Genomic DNA, 17,440 nt, shown 5'->3' on the forward strand with positions numbered 1-17,440 from the left:
CACCTGGGTGGCTCAGTCGGTTAAGCATTTGCCTTCAGCTCAGGTCATGATCCCAGGATCCTGGGTTCAAGCCCCACATCAGGCTCTCTGCTCAAAGGGTAGTCTGCTGCTCTCTCTCCATCTGCCCCTTCCCCCTGATCCTGCTCTCTCTGTCAAATAAATAAGTAAATAAGTAAAATCTTCTTTTTAAAAATTTTATCTTTTGCTAAAGATCTCACTTTAAAAAAAATTTTAAAAAATAGATCTCACTTTACTGCAACTGCTATAGCAAATATAATACATAACCAACAGCAGAATCAATTCCATGAATAACTTTTACCTCTGTAGCAAAACTGGTCTTATAGTCAATCTATAGGTACACTTTGTAAGGATCACTAAAGTATAGTCATAGTTTAATCTACTGATCATCCAAATTCCAGGCAATTTCTAAACACTTTATCAACAGCACTCTCACAAGAAATCATTTCACAGGTGCTTCTATTATCACCCTCTTTTTATAAATGAGAAAATAAAGACTTGGTGAAGCTGATTAACCCATCCAAAGCCACATGGCTAATTAGGATTGGAGATGGGACTGAAATTTGGGCGGGTTAACTTCTGTCACTGTTCTGTATTGCCTCTTAGAACCTATGCTGTGTATTTCACAAGAACACATACTTCTGCGTTCATGTACAAAGAATAAATTCAACACTCTTCTTAATGGTCCATCTTTTCAAGCAATTTTAAAAATTATCTTTTTCAGTCACTTGTGAGCATCACTATACTATAGACACAAATAAAATGACCGAGAAGACAATCTAACCCCAAAGATAAATTTGAGGTGTGAATTGCGCAAGTACCATGTATAGCCTACCCAGAAGGAAATGATTCAAAAACCACTTACATGTTTGCCTCCTTGGGCTTCTTGATCCTGATTCTTCCAATCAGATAAGGCCCACCCTAGCTGCAAAAGAAGAAGGAGAAGAAGAAGGAATGTGAGAATGTCTGAGCCCATACCAAATTAACTATATTTCCCTGTGTTCTCTATTTCTGACACTCTGGCATCTGGGCCCTTGCTGGTCAGGGAGGTACTGCCTCTGTCAGGGTTAGCTAATTCCTAGAGATGCCAGACACTTCAGAACATTCCCTACACCGCAGAGCGCTCTGACGTTATTCAAACTACCAAATCCTAAGCCTGCTTACCCTGCCTCACCCATTCCTTCCTGTGAAAACCACAGTAAAGGGTTTACCCATCCTTTACCCTTGTTTCCTCATGTGCCCTTCCATGGCATGCCATGACTCTGGTTTCTAGGGATTTGTGACTATAAAAAACTATATTCCTTTATGATAGTCATGTCTGTGTCTGTGATTCTTACTTGATCTTACTTGATTAAAACAAATCAAGGGTACATCTTAAAATGCACATCCTAAATGAGAATTAATATGTGTACAATTAATAGATGAACTGTAACTTGTCAGTGAACTTCAAGGCTGTTCATTCATTCCACAGACATTTCTACAATGCATATGATGTGCTGGAGACAGTCTGTTAGGCATAGCTTCCCAGTAAGTTTCCAGGACACTCACTCCCTCTCTGCCATGTATTCCAATAAGTGGTTCAGAGACATAAAAATCTATCCACATGAAAATGAAATCAAGTAGTTCACAAACAAACCATGTGGTTTACTGTGGCCTTCTCTCCAGCAGTGGTGTAGATGCAAGGAACCTGGAATTATGTTCCTTTTCCAATACACAGTACCTTTGTACCTGAACAGACTCTTTTTTTTTTTTTAAGATTTTATTTATTCATTTGACAGACAGAGATCACAAGCAGGCAGAGAGATGGGCAGAGAGAGAGGGGAAGCAGGCTTCCCACTGAGCAGAGAGCCCAATGCGGAACTTGATTCCAGGACCCTGGGATCATGACCTGAGCCGAAGGCAGAGGCTTCAACCCACTGAGCCACTCAGGCACCCTGTGAACAGACTCTTGAAAGCTGGAAGCATTACCATTTTATCTCATTTGAACAATTAACCAATGTGCAATGTGTGTCCAAGTTGTTCACTAATTAGATGCAATGGTACCTAAAAGCAAGATGTAACACAAAAAGGATAATGAAGATCTCCAAATTTCAACTTGGTTCAGAGGACAAAGAAAACTTCTTGCTCAGGATTTCCCAAATTAGGCATGGCTTCTGTGTTTTAAAATCAGTGGCTAACCCAAATCTCTATTCATCTTCAATCTCATAGTTTCTGAGTTTGAAAAAATATATTAAAACAAAGATGATGGATATGATGAGACGAAGGCCCTGTTCATACAATTAAAATAAGGGCTTGTGCACATTGGGTCAGTGATGTGGGAATCTTTTCAACGGCAGATTTATCACCAGTAATTGAAAGAGAAAAAAGAAAGTCAAAATACTGGCTGGATAAGATAATAGCCTTAATGTGCTCCTAAACATAGTGAGTGTGGAACAACAATCTATCAGGATTTTAAAGATTTTATATTTTATTTGACAGAGAGAGAGAGAGATCACAAGTAGGCAGAGAGGCAGGCAGAGACAGAGGGGGACGCAGGCTCCCCGCTGAGCAGAGAGGCCCGACGTGGGGCTTGATCCCAGACCCTGAGATCATGACCCCAGCCAAAGGCAGCGGCCTAATCCACTGAGCCACCCAGGCGCCCCCTATCGGGATTTTATAGTCAGTATTAAGCAGACAGAATTTAACACCACAATTTGTCTCCAATTAGCCAGTAGGTGTCACTGTTTAAATGTATTGGAAACAGTCTTCAGCAGTTCTATGTAAGGAAGCCCAGCAGAAAAGAATCAAACAATTCTGAATAACTTACAACTCTTTCAAACCCACGAAGAGAATGCTTACAAATCTATACTCATAATTTGTAATTCAAATTAAGTAGGGATCTAACTTCTTATTGTTAAAATAATTATTGGAAAAATCAGTCTAACCTTAGTGGTGGTACACCCACAAATGATTCAAATTTAAATTCAAAATCTTTTACGAATCTTTAAAAATAAAGAGTCAATATAACAGGCCTACTTTTCATGGGAAAGTAAAAATGTTTCTACATTTTAGGACAGGATTTCAATTTTTAAGAACTAATGGTCTTCTCTAGGTCTCTCTCTATAATCTTGAGTGAAAGAAAACATTACGTTTCATGGGTGTTGAAGAAGATGGTGTATAATTGTATCGACCACCTAGGTACAATGAGTCTTGTAGGAACTTGTCTGTCTAGGAAGATCGTGAATATAAAAGTTGTTTGCAAAATTGTAAAGTGGCCTTTACATGCAAGGTAAGATTTCTTTCCACTTGCACAGTGTGGTTCTTCTGTACTCCCACAAAGAATGGCTCCAGAAAAGGAAGAGAACTGAGAGGTATGAAATACCTACCTCTGTGAGAAGGCATTATTATGAGAACAATATTCATTAATATTAATAATATTAGTAATAATGCTTATTATTATTATCATTAAGAAGGCTTTATTATAGTTCATTTAGCCTTTCAACCACTCAGTGGGGTAAGTATTATTTTCCTATCCACGAATGAGTAAAGGTAGATTAGTTACCTGAGAAAATTGGTAAACCTGTCTTATCCCAAAGCCTAGGTTCTTTCTACCGAGTCACCATGTGATTTGAACATTTATAAATTAAATTGTATTCTTCGTGTTTGCTGAAATAAATAAAAATTCAGTTAGAAAATCCTATTAATCAGAGGAAACCAGTGATAAAACATTATGCAGAGAGGGAAATAGTAAAGCAAAATAGTCCACCTAAATTGGCATGCAAAGATTGTGGTTAAGTAGGCCCTACCTACTAATCAATACAAAACCTCTGATTCAGTGCTGTAAGATCTATTTAATAGATCCTCTTGTTTCTAGACCAGCAGTCTTCAGACATCATTTGATCTCTCTTTGTGGCATCTCAGAGTAATCCGACAGAATTTCAGCAATCTTAAGAAGTATACTCATGAGTTTTTTTTACCATCTCTGCTATTGCACAGTAACTGGTGAATACAGACTACAAGCTTGATTTACAATACAGTTTCAAAGAAACAAAGTAAAACTCTACATTATTCCTTGCCTATTCTTGGTAGTACTGGTCCATATTTGCATTTGAACATAGTAATAGGAACACTTAAATTAGCAAAAGCACCAATGCTCAGGCTGGAAAGGCTTCACATCAATATGCTGTTTTTTACTCTTGTTTGGCGTTCAAGGAGAAAGGGAGAGGGACAGTGAGCTCAGCTGAACTGGGTATGGACTGAATTAAATAATCTTCACCTAAAATTATTTCCTCCCAATTCAATATGCCCCCTTCTTCAAAACCTGTATAGACAGACCAAGAGTTTGTAGTCATTAGAGAACCTTCTAAATGCAACACTAATCAGGTTGCTTCTTGTTTCAAATTCTTTAGTGAACTTCAGAGACCATACTTAGCAATGTTTCAGGACCGCTTACTCCACCTATACCTCTCTTGCTCCCTTCCCAGAGCCCTACTTCTCTTCCTTTTGTTCCCAACTAAAGCTGGCGCTCTGGGAAAGAGTGAGGGCTTCTCACGCTGCTCCTTTAACATATTGGACATAATTCGTATTTTGTCATTATAAATGTGATTCATTAAAATCTATCCCTCACTAACTGAGCTCTGTGAGACAGATGCTGGGTTATTGATCTGCACAGCCCACATGCCTAACAGTGACCGGCTCAAAGCCAGTGCTCAGAGCCAGTTCTCAGATGCTGACAGGTCACTCATTTCCAAACTACTTACACCCTCTTTCTTTTCCTCTTCCCTTCCCTTCCTGAACTATTCAATTCCAAAGCCATTAGATAGGCTCAAGCAAGGTAAATTTTACATTGGCAAGTTTAGGGAATTAGAAGTATGGGTAGAAAAACTAAACCAAAATCTGTAGTGTTGCATCAGAATTGGAGATGATGGTATAAACTCCTGAATATAAATATAAGTAGAGAGTAGATAAATACAAATGTGTACACACACACACACACACACACCCCTCATTCTGCCCACTCAGAGGACCTAGGAACAGTAACACATCAAAAGAATGGTTTCTAATTACCATTCTCTGTGAAACAGAACCAGGAATCTTTTGAAAATGGCTTAGTCTAGGGCTGAAAATACAAGGTAAGCATGGAATATCTTGGACTAGGAGGTAAGGAAGTGCAAAAGAATGATGGAGACATGTCAGAAGTTGACTTGAATGGATTCCCCATGGCCAAGTGTGGGACACTTTGAGCATCAAACAAGTATAGAATGGATTGTAACCATTTATTCAAATAGGATACCCTAAGTGCATATTTAGATTACTTAAGATTCCATAAATAACTGAACAAAATGAGAAGTTTGATGAGTAATAGTATATTTATATAGCTTCAAAGCACTTCCCCCAAAATATGTATTAATCACAAAGGGAAGAAGAGTGAATTTATAGTGGTGAAGGTTGGGAGAGTCTTAATCAAGTGAATTAAGTTCACTTAACAGGACACCTCAAAATCACTCCACCTAGAGGATGCAACGTGGTACTTCTGTAATACCCTTGCTACAGAAGTACAACCTAAATCTAATGAGACAAATCCAAGTTGACAAAGGGACATTCTACAAAATGACTGGCCTGTCGTCTTTATAAGTGTCAAGACCATGAAAGTCAGGAGACACCGAGGAATTGTTACACACTGAGGAAGCCTAAGGAGATGTGACAAGGAAATGCAATATATTTTTACAAACAGGAGCTTTTTACTACAAACGACAACCGGTGATTGAACGCGGTTTGGGCACTAGCTGTAGTAAATTATCAATGTTAATTTCTTGATTTTAATGGCTGTTTTGGAGCATCTAGTCGGTATCTTACTGTCAAATGATCTTTTTAAGTGTTCTTTGCACTGTAGTTGTTCAACTTTTTCTCTAGGTTTGAGATTACTTTCATATTTAACAAGTTATTTAAAAAAAAAACAACAACAACAACAAACAGCTAGACCATGCCGTTGGTATTTTAAAATTCTAAACCGAATGCAAGTTAGACTCCTAAGATTTTAGAGCTGTGATGCACACTGACTCCGCCTTCAAGGAGCTAACTGAAGAGCTACGTGCATACAATTAATTTTGCGAAAAGGAAAAAGGCAGAGATCTGTGACTTTTCTGCATGGGCAGCTTTCTAACCAAGATTTCACGGCAGAGGCGCCCGCCGCGCCCGGCCGGCTCTCGCTCGGCAGCCGGAACCCGAGCCCCGCCGCATAGCGGAGTCCCCACCCCGGCTCGACCCACCCGCGGTGGATGCAGCGCAGCCGGGGCCGGGGAAACGCCGGCCAGCCGGCCGCCCGCCAGACCCGGTCCGCCGGACCCCGCCCCCTGTCTGCGGCCCCCCCCTCCGTACCCCGCCCACGGCCCCCTCGCCCCCCGCCCACGCCCCCCCCGCCCGCGGCCCCCACGTCCGCCGCCCGCCAGCCCCTAGCCCGCCCGCCCTAGCCCAACCCGCTCAGCGCTACGTCTCCCGCCCGCGGGAAAGGAAGCCGCGCCGGGTATATGTTGGGGGGAGGGGTGGGGAAGGGTGCGTCTCTCCCAGCTAGAAGGCGGAATTCTTGGGCCCAAGACGTGGTGTGCTGGGTGAAATTTATGTTTAAAAAATAAATAAAATTGTTAAGTTAAAAAAAAAGGCAGAAAACGAATATCTACCAGGAGTGGGGTTCGAACCCACGCGGACATTGTCCATTGGATCTTAAGTCCAACGCCTTAACCACTCGGCCATCCTGGTACAGGCGAACGGTCTGCTTTTCACTCTTCCTACAAGCTGTATTCCATCGTCCTCGCACCCTCCCTCAAGAATTTCTGAGGATCCTTCGCTGCCGCTTTCCCGGTTTTCCCGTCCCGAGCTGGAGCGGCCTCCCCGCGGGAGCCTCCGTTTCCCGCCGCCGCCGCCGCAGCTCACTGTTGCCCCCGGCCCGCCGCGGCAGCGAGGGCAACTGCAGCCGAGCTCGGCGCGCGGGTGGCGGCGGCGCTCGGCGGCTCGCTGCGGGCGGGATTCCGGCGCCGCCCGTGGTGCTTTCGGTTTCGAGGTGCGCGGGCGCGGGAAACAAACACACCCGTAAACTTCTGGATTCCTGGAAGCACGTTTGGGAGGCGCGCGGAAATGGGGGTGCAGGGACCGAGCCCAGAGGGTGGAGTTTCGTTCGTTTTATTCTAAATAGAATAAACTTCAAGGAATGAGTTGCATGGGCAGCAGAACCCCTTTTCTTCTTCACAGCTCACACAGGAAGGAAGTTTGTAAAATTCATGTCTGTCCTGCGCCCCGCCACACGCAGGGAGTGTGGCACCTGCGGCCCTCCCAGCTGGCTGCGGGCACCACACCCGCGGTCAGGAAGGGCCACTCCTCGTTCCCACGACCCACCTGTGCACTTGGAAGTTTAGGTTCTCTTCGGTGCCCGGCAATGCTTTCCCTCCATTCTGCGCCCAGGAGACTCCGTTTGTCCTGTCACCTCCTTTCCCGGGACTGCCATTGCATTCCCGACCACCCGGGACCTCGAATGTACCCCAGAGCCACCGCCTCGGTGTTCCGCAGCGTCTGGCAGCCGGGGGCCTGAGAGCCCGCGGCTGCCTTTGACCGAGAACTTCTGCGGTGCTGGCGACTGCACAGATTCATCTTCCTCGGTGGGACCCCGCCCACGGGCTCTTCCGGCTCTGTGTCACGCTGCAAAAGACCCTGCCCTGCTACTTTCACGAACTCCTGTGACCCTCGAGCATATTGCCCTGACCTGGGAGGATGTCACTAAGCTCTGAGTTCCGGTTAAGAACACCCGTGGGCCGTGGCAGCTCTTCTGGGCAACAGCCGGTGGAATTACCACCCCCCTCACTAGGCCGCATAACACCTGGAGGGACCAGTGGCCTGTACCTTCCCAGCCTCAACCGTGTGCCACCTACTGAGCTCGAGGCCTGGCCCACCCGAGCACCAGCATGCCAACCAAAACTAAGGGCAGGTTCCTTAGACCTAGCCCGCTCTGCCGAGAAAAGAAGGCGAACTTAGATTGTGCCGGGGGTCTAGAAACATCCCTGGGGTGATGACACCAGATCACCTCCTCCTTCTGCCATCTCCATCTTAAGGCACCAAATCATCAAGAAGTTTCAGATTTCATAAAATTGGGCTTTCAGAATATGAAAGATAGAAATAATAAAAGAACCTACTAAGAACTCACTAATAATAAAAGAACCTACTAAATACTCACTGTGTGGCAGTCATTGCTCTAAGCTCTTTACATACACTATCTAATTTAATTTTTGAAAACAGCCCTGTATAGCAAGTGTTTACTGAGCTATTGGAGAAGAGAAAATTTCGGTCTGCTGTGTGGCAGGCTGTAATTTTCCAAAGAGGACTACAACAATATCTCCCACCCCACATGTGACTTCATCTTCATCTTCCTCCACTGTGATTTTGACACCCGTACCCTTCTCCCTCACTGAATCTGGGAAGCCTGTGTCTGTGGTGGAGTAGCATTCTGTGACCTCTGAGCTCATTCACCTGGTTCTCTTGGGATGCTTGCACTGGGAACCCAGCCACCATACTGTGACAGAGCCGAAGTACTCTTTCTGGTCAACAGCCCCAAACAACAGTCAATTTTAACTGCTGCAAATATAAATGAGTGAAGCTTCAGTTGATTTCAGCATGTCACTATGAAGTGACCCAGCCATGGACTCTTTCCAGTTAAGTCCCCAGATAATGGAGCAGGGATAAGCTAGTGTATTCTTTTCCAATTTCTAACTCACAGACTCTCTGGACAGAATAAAAATGTTAAGGTTTTTGTGTGCCTGTGTGCCACTAAGGTGTTTGGCTGTTTGTTTGTTTTTAAATGAAACAATAGTTAATTAAAAAGACTGGGATAGTGTAGTAGAGCACTAGGAGCATTACACAGAAACAGGCTCTCTGAGAATAAAGCCAATGTGGGAAAGTAGCACCCCTAGATGAAGAGTCCATATGTGAGTCCATCATTGGAGTCCTTTCCCTCCTCCCTACTGGAAGTCAGATTTTGGGCCATGCTGCCCTTTTCCAAACTGACATCCCTCCTGGGACTCTTGGGATTAAGGAACATAAATTCCATCCCGAGGTCCTAGCCACAGGGAGGTTAGGATACAAAGTTCTGACTTCTACCTTAGGAAGCAGGCCTTAAAATGGAGGACATTCCCCAAACACCAGAAGGGTGTACAAAAGATCTGGAAACTGCAAGGCATGACAAATATCCACTTGAGTGTTGGAACAAAATGTGAAAAGCACTATGCAGTGACATTTGTTATAACTGACAATATTAGGAAGCAAGTGACAATATTAAGACAATTTTTGCAACACTGAAATGGATTCATGTTCAGGAAATTGCATTTGACATACTTCTTATAGGCAAATGTTTTACTCTGTTTAAAGTATTTTTCACTGTGCACGTGTGTTTATTTAAGTCATGATACTCTTTATGCATTTTTTTGGTGATTTAAAAATGTGTTCACAAATGCTTTGCTACTCCTTCCTTTAAGAGATGGAGCTTCCCTTGCAATGTGGGCTGAATGCAATGACCCATTTCTAATGAATAGAATAAAACAGAAGAGGTGATATGCAACCTCAGTCATCATTGCTACTAATGACTCGATTTCTCTCCCTTGGATCGTTCCCTTTGGCAGAAACCAACAGTCATTTAATGAGCGGTCTTTTGAGAGACACATGTGGTGCAGAGCAGCCAGCAAGCATGTCATACCATGAGGTCCTGTATGAACAAGCTTGGTAATGGATCCCCCTGCCCAGTCAAACCTTCTCATAACGGTAGCCCTGGCCAACATCTTGATTTCAACCTTGTAAGAGACCCAGAACTGGAACCACCAGCCAAGCTCTGATTTTCCAACCTTCAGCAACTATACAAGATAATATTTATTGTTTTAAGCTGATAACATAAATTTTAAATAACATAAATTTTATGTTATTTCTATGTAGCTATAGATGACCAATACATACCAGCTAGTTTTTCTAGCTTGGATGATATATTTATGAGCATATATTTTGTTTTCACATATATATATATTTTTTGAGATTTTTATTTATTTATTTGACAGATCACAAGTAGAGAGGCAGGCAGAGAGAGAGAGGAGGAGGACCCTGGGATCATGACCTGAGCCAAAGGCAGAGGCTTTAACCCACTGAGCCACCCAGGTGCCCCCAAATGTATGCTTTAGACAATCTCTAAGGCAGAAGGAAGGACCCAGTGAACAGGGACAAGTACATGGTTCAGGTAAAAGAACATGAGGGCTAATCTGACGGTGGTGGTCACAGGGAAGAAAAGGGTATGGATTTGTAAGGAGGAGGAAGAACTGATAACTGGGTGGAGGGGTTATTTGCTAGTGGACAACTGGCAAAGGGTTAAAGAAGGACAGTGTTAGCACATTTTAGGATTTGCAGACTCCTGGTCCATAGAAGGTGATAAGACCATTACTGGATTGCAACATATGAAGACCTTTAGTTGGAATATATTACGGTGAAGGCCCCTGAAACAGAATGGGAGAGTTCTGTTTGGGAACAGAACAGCAGGGATGTGGGTCAGGTGTCAGGCAGAAGATGTGCATGAGAAAACAGAATTGGGAGCCATCCAGAGAGAAGGGATGACTGATGAATGGTCATGATTTTAGGGTCCTGGGATCGAGCCCTGCTTTGGGCTCCTTGCTCAGCAGAGAGCCTGCTTCTCTCTCGCCCCCTGCCTGCCACTCTGCTTACTTGTGCTCGCTCTCTCTTCTCTGTCAAATAAATAAATAAAATCTTTAAAAAAAATTAAGCTATGTCATATCATTAGGAATAAATTATTCTTGGTGACAGAATTTTCTAATTAAGTACTCATAGGTTAAAATTTTTATATCAAATCTTGTGATATATAGTGCACATACATCCTATATAGTAAACAGAATATAAATTAGCCTTTTTTTTTAACCATAATCAAGGGCTCTCATTATGATAGCAAAGATTTCTCTGAGCTATCTCTAAAACAAGAGACATCAGGAAATCACAATGTAAGGATATTATTTAGACTGTGAAATCAATAGACCTAGTTCAAATTCTAAAGTTTTCCTAGCCGTGTGAGCAAAATACTTAACCTTCTCAAGTCTCAGTTTCCTCACCTGCAAAATGAGAATAATAATGTTTACTTCAGAGAAATGTGAGAATTCAATGAATTAATGTATGCAAAATATCTAGCTGGCCAGTTAGCTAGAGGTAGGCTCCAGTTGGGGTGATAGTCAATATTTGTTTTTTTTTTTTAAGATTTTATTTATTTATCTATTTACTTCAGAAAAAGAGAAGTGAGGGGTGGGCAGAAGAAGGAGAGAGAATCTCAAGCCCACTCCCTGCTGAACTTGGAGACTGAGGCTGGTGATACCATGACCCTGAGGTCATGACCTGAGCAGAAATCAAGAATCTGACATTCAACCGACTGAGTCACCCAGGTGCCTGGATACTTGTTACTTTTTGAACAGCCATTCCCGTTTTGATTTTAGGCAAGATAGATGTCTCCCCCTATCCCAGGGGATGAATTATTGTTGGTCTAAGGCAGTGATTATCATGTCATCCATTATGCCAGTAATGAGTTTGGGACAGGGATAAGGGGTTAGTGGGTAAATGATCCAGTTCTGGCCAATGAGAGATAAGGGAAGTTGGTTGAGGGTTCTGAAAAAGATGTTCTTTCTGGATTAAAAAAAAAAAAAAAAAGCCTGGGGAAGTGAAAGCTTATGCTCTTCCTTCCCCTTTTCTCCTTGCCCTTACTGAAATGGTGTGAAGGTGAAATTATTGGAGTTGTGTTAGCCATCCTGTGCCCATGAGGGGACAAACCTAGGATAGTCAGTGAATGCCCAAAGATGTCAGAAGGGTAAATGAGAAAGAGATCTTGCCCTTATGACCTTAGTGAGCCACAGCCAACCAGAAACCACACACCTCCAATCTGTTTCTTATGCAAGAAAATGAACATGGTAGTGGTGCCTGGGTGCTCAGTGGTTTAAGCCCCTGCCTTCGGCTCAGGTCATGATCTCAGGGTCCTGGGATCGAGCCCTGCATCAGGCTCTCTGCTTAGCAGGGAACCTGCTTCCCTTCCTCTCTCTCTGCCTGCTTGTGATCTCTGTCTGTCAAGTAAATAAATAAAATCTTAAAAAAAAAAAAAAAAAGAAAATGAACATGTCTTTAAATATAAGCCAGTGGCTCTCAGAGTGTCCAGAACACCTGGGAACTTGTTGGAAATGCCAGTTCTCAAGCCCTACCTCAACTCCTCAACTCCTTGAATGCACACTTGAGCTGGGTGATCTGAGACAGAGTCGGTTTTAGAGTCTCAGTTATCCCAGTAGGGTTTCTGCCAAAGCATTCCTGAGCCAGTGCATTCCAGAGGGCTCCTACAGTACGTGTGGAAAGCATGAAGGGGCTCTACAGTGTTTCTGAGAAGTCGCTTTCTCGATTCCCCAGCTTTGGCCTGATTTCTTATCATTTACCTCTTTCTCTTAGGTAAGGCTATCTCCTGAGGGTATACTTGTTGTCTTCTTGAATTGAAATAGGTATATAAATTATTGTCTGGACCCCGAAACTGCCTCCTCCTAAGGTGTGTCTTGTCATGAAGACAATCTTTACTTTCACTTTACCAGAAATCTTTCACTTCCCAGCATCATTCTAACACCCTTTTATTTCAACATCAGTTCAATGCTTCAGAATCTTTTTTTATTTTTTATTTATTATTATTTTTTAAAAGATTTTATTTATTTATTTGACAGAGAGAGATCACAAGTAGGCAGAGAGGCAGGCAGAGAGAGAAAGGAGGAAGCAGGCTCCCTGCTGAGCAGAGAGCCCGATGTGGGGCTCGATCCCAGGATCCTGGGATCATGACCTGAGCCGAAGGCAGAGGCTTTAACCCACTGAGCCACCCAGGCACCCCCAGAATCTTTTTTAAAAAGATTTTATTTATTTATTTGACAGAGATCACAAGTAGGCATTGAACACCATCAACCCTAGGATGTATTTTCTCATCTGAAGGTAAGAATGGAAAGCCATCTGTTGGCTTACGTTGGGGATTCCCAAATACTTGCCAGACGCTTTTAGATACCTGAGCATGATATTCTTCTGGATTTCAGAGAACAGAGCTGGTCCCTGAGCATGTGTGACGATAACTGAGACTCTTTCCCAAAATTGTTTGTGGTGAGGCTCTCGCAGATAGCTCTGGGTCATAGATACCATAAAGTCATGCAAGGGGACAGGGGACCAGGACAAAGAGTAAGGCCTTGTATTACCTCTGCCTCCTATCTCCCAGCTATCTGGAAGTCAACTACTGAGAAGTCTCAGGAGACATTTTGCCAGGGACTCTCGACTTGCTTTCAGTGGGGCTCTTTACTCCCTCCTCCCCTCTTTCCCAACTTGTCTTTTGTTTTCCAACTTTATTAGAGACAAATTTTGTTTTATGGAGCACTGTGTCAACATCACTTCACTGTGAGAAGCATTTTACATATGTTATTTCATTTTATTCATTTTATCTAACATCCCCCATTCGTATTTTAGTTCTTCGTTCTTCAAGTGTTCAGCCTCTATCTGGTTTTCCTTACAGTGCCTTTATATTTCCCTTAAAAACATTTTGGCTTTTTAATCCTTTTGAATTTTTGTTTATTTCCAGTTTAGTTGAAAATTTTTAAATCTCTGTTTGTGTTTTTATTTTTACATGTGGTAGCTTTTCATTTTTATTTTGTAATTAAATGTGACCACTGGTTCTTGTGACAGCTTGTTTTCACTACATTTATAGTTTAACCCTTATATTTTAATTTCTACATTTTAGTTTTTCTGAATTTTCTCCCTTCCTTGTGATGTTTTACTTTAAATTTTTCATTTGTTCTTAGGGATATTATTTTACTTTGTCTTTTTGGCCAGTAAGAAATATGGCCTCGGGAAGAGGCAGTGAGAAAGGAAAGGCCACATCCTCGGTCTCCATGGGCTTTACACCAAGGAGAGGAATGATCTAACAAAAGGCAGGGTCTTTCTGCAGCCACTGGGGCAGGGGCTCAGACTAAACTGGTTAGATTTTATTTTAAAATTTTTGAGATTTTATTTATTTATTTGAAAGAGAGAGAGAGAGACCATGCATGAGTGCCCACCAGGCAGGCACACAAGCAGGGGGAGGGGAAGGAGAGAGGAGAAAGAGAAGGAAGGGGAGAGGACAGAAACAGGCAGACGCCCCACTGAGTGGGGAGCAGGACAGCGGGCTCCATCCCAGAATCCTGAGATCATGACCTGAGCCAAAGTCAGATGCTGAATTGACTGAGCCACCCAGGTGCCCCTAAACTGGTTAGATATTAAGGGCAGGGTCAGTTTAAAAAACGTCAAACAGAGGGACACCCAGATTCTATATCAGATATATGCTGGATGACCATATAATTTGTCATCCAAACAAGACACTTGTGAAAATGAGAAAAGGAGCCATTAAACATGGTGCAGGGATACAAGGCCTGCACAAGCTGTTCCTGGGTAGCTTATGTATGTAAAAGAAATGTGTGAAAGTTCAAACTCAGGTTAATTAGTATCAGATCTGCACCTGGTAGGCATTTTTTTTTTTAAGATTTATTTATTTATTTGAGAGAGAGAAAGAAAGCATGCGAGTTTAGTGGGGGGAGGGGCAGAGTGTGAGGATCTCAAGCAGACTCCCCACCCAGCACAGAGTCTGGCTGAGACTTGATCCTTGGACCCATGAGGTCACAACCTGAGCCCACACCAAGAACAAGATGCTTAAATGATGAGCCACCCAGGTGCCCCTAGACATTTATTAAATGATCAACTACATGAACATGAAAGATTATATCAATTTAAATGTAAGTCAAAATACAGTTCCTGATAAGTGAAACACTTCCATGCTGGGTCAATTGAGAAAGTCCAGACAGGAAACTGTAGCAACTCAAGAACCTGGTGTGCATTTCAGATTATGCTAACCACAAAATAGTTCACAAATATTAATCTCTTGCATGCTCTCTTTCTAATATCGGCAACAATTTCTCTTTCTAATATCGGCAACAATTTCAATTTCATTTCATTTGCTTGTGGACAGTGAAGGTGATTCTGATCTTTTGCCTCTAAATCTAGGAAGATAATGATCCCATTAAGTGAAGGAGGTCCATAGCGGAAAAACAGAATGTTGAGTCCCAGGAACCTGTGGGACATTCGAGAAGGAAGGGCAAGCAGACAGTAAGATATTAAAATCTGGAGCTCAGGTGACAGAGCTAGGCTAATGATAAAGATTATTGAGTGACTGGCTTAGGCAAATGCCACAGCGTCCCCTGGTGAATTGCAGGCAGAGGGGTGGCCCCACCATGATGCTCCTGTCCTCTTACATCATCCTTTGGTGTACTTTGCAGCTGGGTGGATACATTAGGAGCTGAGCCCTACTGCTCAAAAACAATGCTTTTTAAAGGTGAGAATAAGAGCAGTATTGCAAGCAGGAGAAGAGTCTAGGTTGGCTGCCAGGGGCTCAGGGAGGTTGCCTACTTACGCTGACAGCCCTGGGCGCCTTTGGTGAAGCTGAGACTGTGCGTTTGCTCCTCATCAGGCAAACTGAAGGGAGCTGCTGGAGCCATCGGTGGTCAGTCTTCTCTCCACAAAGGTTTGGAAATTACCACCATGAGAGAGCAAAGCCTTGGGATGGATGAGGTTGCCTACAAAGAATGTACAGAGAAGAGAGAGTCAAGGGCAGAAGTCAGGACCATTTCTCATGTCAGTGAGTGGGCTAACTCATTTGACCCAATATCCTGAAACAGATATGAGGCAACTGTGTTTTTGTGCTACCAACCACTGAGGAGCAACAAATTGCCCTCCTGCTTTTTCTTAGTGGCCTTAACCACATGTGATGATTTAGTAAGGCTGTGTGGTATGCACGTGCAAGAAGATCTATTTTTTTTATTTTCAGCTTTCCCTTTCTAATTTTTGGTCCACTTTTGATACTCATCCCCAGTTTCACTTCTGCACTTCTGGATGCCTGGGGTTCTCTTGCTTTCTGGCCCACCTTCTATCCTAGAAAGAGGTCATCCTTCCTCCCTTTCTTTTTATTTTAAATTTAAAATCCATTCACGCTACTAGAGTATTCCTTCCAAAAACATGTCCTATAAATCTCTTGATTCGTAAGGAGAAGGACTGGGCTGCTCTTGGCCCCATTCTCACCCTATGGTGTGTTCTTCTGCGGGGCCATTTTCCATGAAGCTCTGAGACTCTTCGCAGCTCAAAGAGCCCAGCTTTTGCTAATGAAGCTTTTCGGACATGGGAACTTGTTGCCGAGTTATGTCAAATATTGATAATGGCTGATGCGGAGTGCCAGACACAAGAGGCCCCCCCTAGGGATGAGTTCCAACATTACAAGAACAGGCCCTTTCTTTCCTTTCCCAGACAGTTTCACTTTCTCCTGGGGAAGTGCGTGTTTTAATATCTTGGCACTGAGTCACATTTCTTGTTTGGCAGGTTTCTTCCATGAACTGGGTTACAACACAGGGATGAAGATTCTGATGAGAAATCGTGTTACCTCATCTCTGCCCTTTTAAGGGTGCATTAAACTGGGGTAAACCACAGGGCAGGGCCAAAGAATGAACTAGTTAAACATTCCTAGCTGCAAGAGAAATTCCTGTCTCTGTCCCACGAAGGCTAAATCATTTCTTTTCATCTAGGAGTGACGTTCCTTGTATATCCTCCTCCCCCTGGAGAGGCTCTTCGTGATTTGATCCCAAGCTGTGTTTTGAAAAAGCTATAGCACCAGCTGCTGTCAGCCGGAAGGCACCTGGGCACCCCACGCAACAGTGAATCTGCCCTGCCCATGCAGGGGGAGGGTTGGCGGGGCAGGGCTGCGGCTTTGCAACCCAGCTGAGCTTGCAGATAAAATAAAGGGCGGTTTAGGGTCACAGCAGTCTCTCCTTGGTCTTTGACTCCTTCAGGTAAAGGAGGGGCCTTGCCATCATTTCCCTCAGAGCACATGTGCAGTTGAACATTTTTGTACTGAATAAGCATTATATAGCTCTCTAAGGAGTCTGTATGTATAGATCTCCTAAAATACCTGGGAGAATGGGCTGAGGTCTGACAGGGCATCCTCATCTATACAGAGACGTCAGTGATGAAGGACAGTTCGAGACTGGCATCTAAAGCCATCACCCTGAAACAGCCTTTTCTGCCTAGGAGCCAAGAACAGGGGATTTTGCCTAAATTACCCTCCCAGATCCACAGTACAGAGGAGTGTGAACAGCTGAAACTCAAGCCAGTACATCGTGACCCCAGATTTAAAAAATAATCTTTATCTTCTACGCCTGAAAGAATAAAAAGAAAATAATTCTTTCCAGATTAGAACGTAGTTTTACAAGTTTCCTTGCATCCAACCCGAGTCTGTACCTTCAATAACTCTTTACCTGGAAACTTCCCTCTGGGCCATGGTTTGCCCCTG

At 43.3% G+C, this 17,440-nt stretch overlaps 1 non-coding gene across 1 annotated transcript; it reads right to left on the bottom strand.

The window, feature by feature from the left end:
* Positions 1-6,671: 6,671 nt before the first annotated feature.
* On the bottom strand, positions 6,672-6,753 carry TRNAL-UAA. The gene has a single exon. It is a non-coding gene; the product is annotated as a tRNA-Leu (tRNA).
* Between the last annotated feature and the right edge of the window lie 10,687 nt (positions 6,754-17,440).

Source organism: Neovison vison, chromosome 1 (genome assembly GCF_020171115.1).
Source record: "Neovison vison isolate M4711 chromosome 1, ASM_NN_V1, whole genome shotgun sequence".
Lineage (NCBI taxonomy): Eukaryota > Metazoa > Chordata > Mammalia > Carnivora > Mustelidae > Neogale > Neogale vison.